This window comes from Scardinius erythrophthalmus, assembly GCF_964197995.2.
Source record: "Scardinius erythrophthalmus genome assembly, chromosome: 23".
Lineage (NCBI taxonomy): Eukaryota > Metazoa > Chordata > Actinopteri > Cypriniformes > Leuciscidae > Scardinius > Scardinius erythrophthalmus.
Window position 1 is genome coordinate 6,479,893 of NC_138243.1, and position 11,701 is coordinate 6,491,593.

General features: G+C 40.3%; 1 long non-coding RNA gene across 1 annotated transcript; it reads left to right on the plus strand.

The window, feature by feature from the left end:
* The first annotated feature begins 4,069 nt into the window (after nucleotides 1–4,069).
* LOC308683543 lies at nucleotides 4,070–10,105 on the plus strand. Its single transcript, XR_014029258.1, has 4 exons — nucleotides 4,070–4,130; nucleotides 5,008–5,119; nucleotides 5,195–5,366; nucleotides 8,187–10,105. It is a non-coding gene; the product is annotated as an uncharacterized lncRNA (long non-coding RNA).
* Nucleotides 10,106–11,701: the final 1,596 nt, after the last annotated feature.

The window sequence follows — 11,701 nt, forward strand, 5'->3', positions numbered from 1 at the left end:
GTTGCGGAAATTATCTATTTAGTGGTGAGACTGCAATGAAAACCAAACCCACTTGTCTTTTGTAGTAATTTATTCTTGCAAGAAGGCCATTCACATACAGACATCAGAGTTTTCTGCCACCTAGTGCGTGATGCCTTTTTATATATCACTCACACTTCATTCTGCTGTTTTCCTGTTATTTTAATTCAGAAAGAAGATCTATACCATATAAGGACATTTTATTGTCTTATTCTCTTGGCCCAGAGAAAAAGGGACTGATTCTAAGAAATGCATTTCTTCATATTTGTCTTATACCAACACTTTAACCATGGATATCCCAAATTTCTCTGCTTTTTACACCCAAGCAGCAATATTTTTAGCTGTATGATGCTTTTCAAGTGGCATTGTGGTCAGGTTATATGAAATCAGCTCCCAGCCATCCTTAATAAAATGGCAGGTGACACCTAAGTATGCCTCAGTGGCAATACTTGTCCATGCATCAGTGGTGAGAGTGATATTTGTTTTGACCTATTTGAGTGAAGCTTTTCACTCTCAAGTGTCTCCATATATTTCTTCTCTGTCAACAAAGTGGTTCCTGGAGGCAAGTGTATACTCAGGACAAAGTGTGCTGACCATCTCACAGAAGTCCTGACCGTTCACAATAGAAAGGGGTCTCATATCCTTGACAGTCATGTTGAGAATACTAAGTAAGCCCAGCGACCACGTGGGGGGTGCATACAGTGGCATCCTTTTTATGAAAAGAAAAAAAAAAAAAAAAAACCTTTGCCTCTATCTGAGAAAGAAACCAAAAATATATATACATATATCAGTGAAATATTTCAACACGAAATCTATGTAGGCCTATGAGTTTTTAACTAAAGATTACTATTATCACAAAAGTTAATATTTATGCAGTCAGTGTACTGTAGGTCTTATGAGGAAAGGTGTTTACTATGGCTGCGTTCACAATTAATGTTTGAGACTGACAACAGCACTTTCTTACAGATGCGAGTCTTGAAATGTTTTGTCTAGGGATGAAACGATTCCTCGAGTCAATACAAAAAAAGTCATTGAGGCAAATTATTTACCTTGAAGCTTTTAGTCAATTTAACAGAGCACTGCGTTTCCCCACAGACCATTATTACTGATGCACACCCAGCTAAACTCTGGACCATGTGATGTAAACACAGAAGATGCGTCAGAATGAAAAATGGAGGAAGGGAGAAAACAGCGAGGGGCAAGAAGATTGAGGCCAAAGAAAACAACAGAACGTTTCCAAAGTTTGGGATCATTTCATACTAAATCAGAAAGAAAACTCCATACAGTGTGTTTAATGTAAGATTGAACTGGCGTACCAACAGTACGAGTCCAATGCTTCAACATCTCAACTGAAAACTTCCAGTCTACGCATCAGGGGGTTATTCCAGAAAGCAGGTTATGTGACATAACCGGGTATGTTTAAGAGTAACGCCCGTTTCACACATACTCCGTGTGCAGTGCATATGCGGTGCGTGTTGCAGTGCGTATGCAGTGCAGGAGCAGCACGCGCAATAGTGCTTTCACATATGCTGCGTTTGCAGTGCGTAACTGATTCGCTGCTGTTATACCACGAATACATACTCACTATTTGTATTTCAAATCCAGAAGTTATCAGCAACTTTTATTTTAAAAAAGTTTTTTTTGTCAGCATTGCGATTCTCTTTGTACACATATACACTGTTTAATAGACGTATTCACGTTTAAACACAATTTAAACAACATATTATTAAAAGCATTACTTCTATATAATTATATATTAAGTTGCTCAAGCAAGTGGTAAAAATGTTTTACCATGTAGGGCAGGCTATACTATTAAAATCGCATAGCCTACATTTTAAATTAAAACTTAAAATTGACAAAAACAGCAGACTCATACCCTTGCCTTTCTTTTGCATAATTTAAATCTTTATACAATAAATCTTGCATGTCACTAATAACTTGTTTTTCCACCTCCACGAATGAGACGAGTGTTGTTCATTATGTTGTCTTATTGAAGTAAATGGTATTTTCCCTTGATTTACCCCGGTCTTAACGTATCAGCATTCCGATTGTCTTTGTACGCATATACACTCTTTAACAGACGCACGTTTATACACAATTTAAACAACGTCAGCCTATTATTTAATGGATTACTTTTACTTATATTAAGTTGCTCAAGCAAGTGGGCAAATATTTAACCATGTACTTTATATTAAATCGCAAACATTTTAAATTAAAACTTAAAATTGACAAAAACAGCCGACTCTCATGCCTTTTCTTTTTCATTTAAATTTGAATACAATAAATCTTGCATATCACTAAGAACTTGTTTTTCCACCTCCACGAATGAGACAAGTGTTGTTCATTATGTCACCTTGTTGAGGTAAATTGTAGCTTTCCTTGCTTTACCCCGGTCTTAAAGTGAAAAAAAAAAGTATTTAAATACATTTATGTTGAGATTACTAAATTTTATTTAATTAATCGCATTTATGGTGAAATTGCTACATTTTTAGGTCAATCTGTGTTCATTTTGACCACGAAACATGCACTGTCACTTTAATTCAGCGCGTGCAGCACAGCAAAAATAGACTCGGTGCGGAAACGATCGCTGCACTGCTGTATACGCACCGCAACTGGAACGGATCGCCGGACTGCATCCGTGTGCAGTGTGAAAGCTCTAACCTGTTAACATGGGTACGGAAAAAATACGCACCGCATACGCACTGCAAACGGAGTATGTGTGAAACGGGCGTTAGTAAGCGGATTACCTCAACTTTTGGTTCCAAAAACGGAGGTAACTTTCAGGGTATGTTAGTAGTCATAGCAACTCACTCTCTGAACTTAGCCTGCTCCGGAGCAGGTTATGTTCCAGGGTTAGTTTGTTTCAGAGAGGTGACGGAGCATGGCGTGCCTGTTATGAGGTGAGAAAAGACCCAATAGCGAGTGACAGTGAATCAGTCTTTTAATAGAAAGTAAACGAGGTAGCCTCCAGCAAAGCAGTTCAACAGAAATCTTCCTTGTAGATAATAGACAACAGAAACAGCCAGAAAATACGGCCAGTAATCATAAACAGAAATAATCCTCTTGCAAACAGTATTTTGGACAGCGGTCAGCGGCGATGCGAGGACACAGCAGGTGGCTAGCCTCAGGTCACAGAGATGGATGCATAGTAGACACAGCGGGGAACAGCAGCAGCAGCACAGTCAAGCGTTTCACTGAACACAGAGAGCTGGTTAGAGCATGAGAAGTAAAATACTTGCTGCTAGATGAATTCCTCGTCAGGACAGGAATAAGGTTGAGCGAGAAAGTAACACAGTTCTTCATTCAACTGAAGTCAACGAACAATCCGACAAAGAGGCAGGAGAAAGAGAAAGAAGAAGTAGCAACCATAATCAGAGAGAAAAAGGGACAGGTGCGATGCACTAAGGGTAGAACAGGAGAAGATAGGAAACAGCTGGGACAAAGAGAGTGAGTGATTGATTGCGTGCGTAAAACAAGTGAGTGTAAAGAATGAAGTGACCAGAAGAGGGCGGAAAAGGATAGGAAAAGCCAGAATCATGACAGTGCCCTTTTGAAGACGATCCAGTGGATGTGGAAGCACAGATAATACGAAACCTTTTCCGCCGAGAGAGGGTGATACGACCACGTATCAATGTGTTTTCATATCCAAATGAATATTTGCGGGAGCGTTACCGTTTTTCAAAAGAATCGTTAATTTATTTAACGAAGATTTTGAAACCATACATAGCAAACGTGACACATCGCGGATTAGTGCTTAACACGGAGCACATTTTGTGCATTGCCCTTCGCTTTTTTGCAACAGGGAGTTTTTTGTATACAATACAATGCAGAGCATGTGGGATGTGTAGGGCTGTTCGTACAGTATGCATTGCACTCAAACGGTTCCTACACACTTTTGTGCAGTTCCCTGGCCATAAACCACTGAGGGTCATTTAAAGGTGCAGTGTGTGATTTTTAGCGGCATCTAGTGGTGAGATTTGCGAATTGCAACTGGTCAATAACTGCGGCCTTTCCTTCAAATTGCAAACTCGAATGAGAAGCTACGGTGGCCGACGTAGGATCGGAAGATGTCGTCGTCTGAGTCAGCAGAGAGTAGCAAGTCAAGCAATGAGGTTTCTCTATATTATATTTTATATTAAATTATATTTACTTAATTATTCAGTAAAATCACATGTTATTGCGATTGTTATTTTTACTTGTTTATCATTGTGTTAGTCTTTTATTCACTGACTTTACCATAGCTTGTTTCCATGGTAGTTAGTATAAGATTAGAGCATCAAAGCAACTAACTTAGGTAAGGGGAAATAGCTAACGTTACTATGTCCGAGGCGTCGTTCAGACAGCATGTTTTTCTCCACGTTTGCAGAGTCAGGGACAACCTGAGTTTTCTGCTTCGTCTTTTTCTTTCAAGTTAGTGACGAAACGCGCTCTGTAGCGCTGTTTGTTCGCTGTCGGTTATGGTAGAAACATGACGTCACAATATGTCGACCTTCATAGAAGGGGGTGGCCGCGGTTATGTAGATATAAATGACTATATCTAAGGTAATAAAAACTTAAAGGTTCATTAAGTAAGGTCTTTATACACCACTGAAAGCATAGTTATGGATCTTATATTGCATTTCTGTCAATAGATCCTCAGAAATATCACACATTGCACCTTTAAGAGGAATTCCACAGAGTGGCGGGTTTGTCCGTTCTATGATTTTCTATGACAGACCATTTTGGTTACATAGCACTACTTAATCTATCCAAACTGTGTACAGTCACAATCATTTTAAATGTTTCTAATTATATAACTTTCAATTTCAGGGTTCCCAAATGTGATTGGGTGCATTGATGGAACCCACATTCCCATTAAAGCTCCTTCAGTCAATGAAGGAGACTATGTTAATAGGAAGTCAATCCATAGCATCAATGTGCAGGTGACAATAGATTTTTTTGGGTGTTTAAACCATTAAATCACTCTCATTACTGGTCTCCACTAACTAGGTAATATGTGATGCAACCCACCTCATCACTAATGTTGAAGCCAAATGGCCAGGGTCTGTGCATGATGCCAGAATGTTTAGGGAGTCATCATTGTGCCACAAATTTCAACAAGGTATGTTTTGCCTTACACAATGTTTTTTTTATGTTTTTTTATTTATTTAATTATACACTTTAACTACCTTTATAGGACACTTCAATAGTTACTTTCTGGGGAACAGAGGGTACCCTTGTCTGCCCTATATGATGACACCCTACCCTGAACCTGAGCCTGGACCACAGGCACAATTCAACCTGTCCCACAGCAGAACACAGGTGTTGTTCTTCACAACATTGCCACACTAAGAGGTGGAAGGTGAGAGGTGAGAGATATTTTTGCGTCACAATGAAAGGGGAAAATAGCCCATGTATAATTTTATAGACTCATGTATTTACTCTGTCCGTAATTTTTTGCCAAGCCAACTACTTTCTTTTGTTGATGCGCAGCTTTTTTTAGTTATAATGGGCTTATAGTCTTCATAAGCAAGCATTAAAACCTCCAACTCAGTTTCACCGAAATATGTAGCTCGCTTTTTTTCTCCCTTGGTTTCCATGGTGACTCCTGAAATCGGCGATCCATTAACTCTGGGCAGGGCTGGACTGGGACAAAAAATCGGCCCGGGCATTTTTGCCCAGACCGGCCCACTATATGACCATAAACACCACCCATCTTTGCACGCCCTTAATTATATGCATACCAACTCCTATTCATTAAAACCACTAATGCCATGTAATGAGCGAGTATAGGAACGAGTTAGAGTTAACAGATGAAATAAGTCAAAATTTGATATTTATTAATACAGTTGAACTATACTCCACAGTGATGAATCCTAAAACAAGCTATAAGCGGCTCTGGCATAGCAATACAAGTGTTTCTTACAGGATTTTTGTTAAAATATGGTGGTGTGACCTCTGTCCTTCCAGGGGGGTTCGGGGGCATGGCCACCCGTGAGAAAATTTTGTGCATTTTAATGTTAAATTCATCAATCTGGTGCACTTTGAGAGTTCAAAATTAAAAGCTCCAACCCATATTCAGTGTGCAAATTAAGTTACAGTACTTTTAGTTACAGTGTCTATTTACATTACACCTAGGCCTATTATTTAATAATAGTTATAATATTAATCCAATGACAGTAATAGCCATATTTTGTAAAACAAATGCACTAAAAAATAAAGGAAACTTTCATAATTAGTGTTGTACCAATTTCTATACTTGAAAGAGATAAGCACATGATCTTTTATTTTGACGCAAACTGCATCAAGCTTTTATTTTGGCGGAAAACATGGTTTACAAACGTCTCTTATTAAATTTCTAGTGAATTGCAGTAATCGTCAACTATGCAGATGTGGAAATAATCTACACTTATGACATGGCCTAAGTGTTTTGAAAGTAGTTCTGCTTAGGCTACCGCGGACTCTACACTCTCCCATCTCTCTCCTGATCCTCCGTCCTCACTATCATCATCTGCCACAGGAGCTGATGAAGGTCAGAAAACATATATTTTGACACAGTTTACAGCGTCTGCTTTAAGGGCCTGGTTCTATTTTTTCACGCTATTTATCTGCACATTCCTTGCGTTTCTTCTCCATCTATTTTGACAGATACACACTGACACTGCTGCACGCTCGCTCACTCGTTTAAAGTTGTGATTGGGCCAGCCCAGTGTCAATCAAGAAAAGAGCCAATGGGCCGCTGATCTACGTGTTTCATGGGCTGGTCTGTCAGAAAAAAAAACTAACACTGACTTTGACCGATGCATTACACCGGCACAAACCCAGCGCCGCCAATTAAGCAAAACAAAACAAAACGAATGGCCCGCCGATGTACAAATTTTGGGCCCAAATATATCGGCCCAAAAAGCACGTCGGCCCACCGGGCAAATGCTCGGTGTGCCCAATGGCCAGTCCAGCCATGACTCTGGGTTACCAATAGGAGGTTGATTAAACTAACTCCTCACATGTGTTTTGGAACCGACATACCCAGAGTAAGCAAGTTTGGGGTTAACCAACCAAGAGTTCAAGGTTTATCTGACGGTAAGTTAACCTTGCTTTCTGGAATACACCCCAGGTCCACGGAGCGGAGTCAATACAAGGTAACGGTAGCCTTCACATTTAGCCTAAATCAATATGATTGCTAGTTGAAATGAAGGCCCATAAAAATTAATGTTGAATGTGACTATGTGCAGTGACTATTTAAGACCGTAGATCAATATGGGGACTAGTAGTTATGATGTCCCTAAGTTAGCTAAGTTTTGGGAAAGCCTAAGCGTCATTCAGGTTGACAGTCTCACTCTCTCTCTGACACACACACACACACACTTCTCTCACAGTTATGGATAAAAACACCACAGAAAGCAATATATCAGGTAAATATAGTAAATTAATGTACATTAGCCATTCTTAAGCCTCGTGCACACTGGGACGATTATCGCGCAAACTTATTGCCAGCGTTTTTTGAGACTTTTTTCGTCGCGTCTTTGTGTTCATACTGGTGATGCACCGCGTGAACGTGCAAATTCACTCCCTCATGGAGTGACGCCTCTCCGTAATCCATAATTCCTCCATAAAACCAAAAAAAACTAAACCGAATACAAAAAAAAGTACGCTTTTACGCCTGGAGTTTTGCACATCGGTGTGCATACTCACATTGATGCCCTTTGTTTAGTCACGAGGCATTAAACGTCGGTGATAAGCGCGTGCAATAATCGTCCTGGTGTGCACGAGGCTATTAGGATGTACATGTACATTAGCCAGTCCTCTTTTATGCTCTGAGACATGATTGAAGTGTTTTGCCAATTGAGTTTGAAAAGGTAAAATGTGACTGAGACCTGTTGGTAATTAGGTTGTGGCCTTATGAATGCCAGTCTTTTCCAGATGAACAAAATATGCAAAATGTGATTTAAAAATTTCTATTGAGAGAAAAGAATGTGGTTGTAGTTAATGTTTAGCAGCCTGGAGTCTTGTTGATACACAAGCTTTGAGTTTTCAGACTTGTGGGCATAGTTCCACTTTTTGTGTATACACAATGGAGAAAAACGTCTTGGTTACTAATGTATCCCTCAATCCCTGAAGGAAGGGAACAGGAGCAATTGAAAGGGAACTGTGAATATCCCTAATCATTTTTTATTTTACCTTTTCTTCAGTAAATCAGAGTCGTATGGACAGCTTCGTGCGGACAGTTTCATCCTGTTCAACTGAGCAAGCAACTAAGTTTACAAACAGCATTTTAAACATGATTGTCACAGACACGGAGGATGAGAGCTTTCAGAGGATGATTTCCACTTTCAACCCCAGGTACACGCTTCCTCCGATCCTACTTAATGAAAATTATGGAGAATAAATATATGAAGAAATTAAAGGCAAGTTGAACCCTTAAGGAGACTGACAGCGTTGCACTCAAAACCGACATTTGGACAAGTGTTGCTAAAGAGGTGTATCTGGGGGTGACGTGTCACTTTCTTTGGGAGGATTGGGAAAAGGAGTCCCACAGCCTGACGACGATGCCCCTTGAAGAAAGACACACAGCTGCAAATATTGCAGAGTGGCTTGAAGATGTTATTGCCAAATTCGACATTTAACCAGAGAAAATAAAAGCTGTTATTCATGACAACGGTGCTAATGTTGCAGTGAAGATTTTGGCAGAAAAGCATGGATGGGCATCTGTGCGATGTGCAGGTCACACCCTGAACTAGGTTGTGCAAAGTGCTCTGAAGAACCGCCAAGCTATTTCCAAGTGATTTCATGCCTAAACAGTGGAACCTGATTGAGAAGCTAATTCAGGGACTTGAGCCATTCAATGGAGCTACGGTGTTTCTGAGAGGGCAACAATATGTTACCCTCTCTGCCCTTCCACAGATAGTGCAAAGCCTTAAGAAGTCCATTCAGAGTTCAGCTTTTGAGACTGCACCAGTCAAATTATAGCAATCTCATGTCAAAGAACAGATCACAACAAGATGGCAAGGACTGTGTTTCAACCTGAATCTCCAAACACAGTCCTAATCGATGCTGCTCTGGATCCCGGGTTCAGAAAACTTAAGTTCTTGTCTGCTGTCAACGTGAAGGTCCAAAGCACAGTACAAACCATGACACTGGCTGCCAAAAAGAAAATGAGGCAGCTCAACTTAAGTGAAAATGGAGCCACCAACACAGCACAAGACAACCCAGTAACGCATGCCAAAGGAGGAGCATTGTTTCTCGACAACACACTGGGAACATCATCAGACTCCAGCGCCAGTGTTGAAGAGGATGAGGAGCCGCAGATGCCCAAGTAGTGCACGTGTATTGTCACGCCCGCCGACAGGGGGGGACAAACGGGTCTGTTGTCCCGGGCCCAGGGTAGAGGGGGGGCCCAAAAGTGGGCCCTCATTAAATTATTAAAAATAAAAATAAATAAGGCCTATTTGTGGAAAAAAATATGTAATATTTGAGTTACATAAAAGCTTTTTATTTGTTTTCTTCCTAATTGTCATTGAAATAGTGGCCAAGAACCCCCCCACCCCCAACACAAAAATGGTTTGGCCACTGATCAAAATTTGATGTTGTCATTTGATTTGAAGTTCAGAACTCTCAAAATGTCCGGTCAGCACAAGTCCGGTGCTCAGAAAAGGAAAGAAAAGAGAAGAAGGGAAGAAGAAATTAGAGCCCTGGGAGATTTTCTAAACAAATATTTTTTAAAAAAGGTTGTGACGGTGAAGCTGGAACTAGTAAAGTCAACGGAGAGCAAGGTAAGAAACAGCGCAGCCAACGTTTACGAGCCTTGTCAGGAGTTTTCCTGCATTTAAATTTTTTGGGCGGCCGCCAAAGCAAATTTTTGTCCTGCCAAAGCCTTATTTGATCGGTAAGTGATGTAGAATAGAATGACTCAGAGAGAGAGAGAGAGAGCGCCGGTCGCGCGCGCGCGCTCTCTCGTCTTCAAACAACACGTAGAGCGCTGTCTTGCTCTCTCTCCCTCGTGCATATTAATCAAAATCAATTGACACTATAGTAAAAGGTAGGAAGACCGCAGTTTCACGTGGAGCATTTGGAGATTTTTTTCTCCTGAATTAGCCGAGTGACTTGTGCTAAAAAAAAAAAAAAAAAAATTGCCTTATTTTCTCTTAAAAGCGTGCCGCCCATTCGGACATAAACCACAATTTCAGTAAACGAAAAAACCTATCCAGTGATGAAATGTTTTCTGTGTTGACACAAATCTTGTGCGATGTCCTAAACTGCCGAGATAATCACACAATGCGTGCCGTAGGCTCATAGACTGTGCGTAGGCCACAAGTCCACTAATGACACCACGTCCGATACGCATAATACGAATGATTCCTTTGAACCATTCACTTTAATGAAGGGTTAAAACAACTGATCTGTCCAACACTGAATTGGTGTATTTAAAAAAATAATAATTTACAATAATCTTCCATTTATTAAACTCTAGTTAACTACATTAGTTAACATAAACTGCACTTCACCGGCATTCTTAAAGGGATAGTTCGCCCAAAAATGAAAATGCTGTCATCATTTAGGCTACTCTTCCTCAAGTTGTTCCAAACCTGTATAACTTTCTTTCTTCTGCTGAACACAAAAGAAGATATTTTAAAGAAGGTTGGTAATTAAACAGTTGCTGGTCCCCATTGACTTCCATAGTATTTTTTTTTTCCTACTATGTAAGTCAATGGGGTCCATCAGTCGTTTGTTTACCGACTTTCTTCAAAATATCTTCTTTTGTGTTCAGCAGAAGAAAGAAAGTTATACAGGTTTGGAACAACTTGAGGAAGTGTAAAAGATGACAGCATTTCCATTTTTGGGTGAACTATGCCTTTAATATCAATTTTAATATTCTTGCTACTAATAGCCTACATTATTGAAATCAAAAGTTGTATTTGTTAACATAGTTAATGCAGAGGAGAGGAAGAGCAAGGGAAAAGGAGAGATCTGGGCGGGGCGGGGCGGGGCGGGGCGGGGCGGGGCGGGGGGGGGGGCATCTAAGATTATCTCGTCCCGGGCCCAGGCAAGACTGTCAGCTGGCCTGTGTATCTGGGGGTATTCTTTAAATAACCAGAATTTCATGTTACAGAAAAATGTGTTACGAAATTGTGTGTGTATTGACTCTTGTTCTTGTACCAAGTTACCCTCTTAAAGGTGCCCTAGAATTTTAAATTGAATTTATCTTGGCATAGTTAAATAACAAGAGTTCAGTAATGGACATGACATACAGTGAGTCTCAAACACCATTGTTTTCTCCTTCTTATTTAAATCTCATAGGCGAATCTCCACATAACACCGACTGTGACGCAACAGTCGGGATCATTAATATGTACGCCTCCAAAAATTTGCATATGCCAGCCCATGTTCAAGGCCAGGCGGAACTGCGCAGCTGAATCATCGTCCGAATCATTTTTCTTCGAGAGACATCATGGCTTGAAAACGAGCGAAGCATTGGCAGTTGCTCAGTGTTTGGATGTACAAGTGAACACAAAGGTATTTTTTAGTTCCTTCATCCGAGCCACTGAAGATACAGTGGGTTATGTGAATGTCTGATGTGTAATTGTTCAAGTTCAGACAAATAATCTTTCTCTCAAAGTCGTTCAATACTGTTTATGCATCAGTAAATCAAGCCAGTGACTAAACGATCAACTTCACGTCGTTTCTCTTAGTAGGATGAAAATAATCT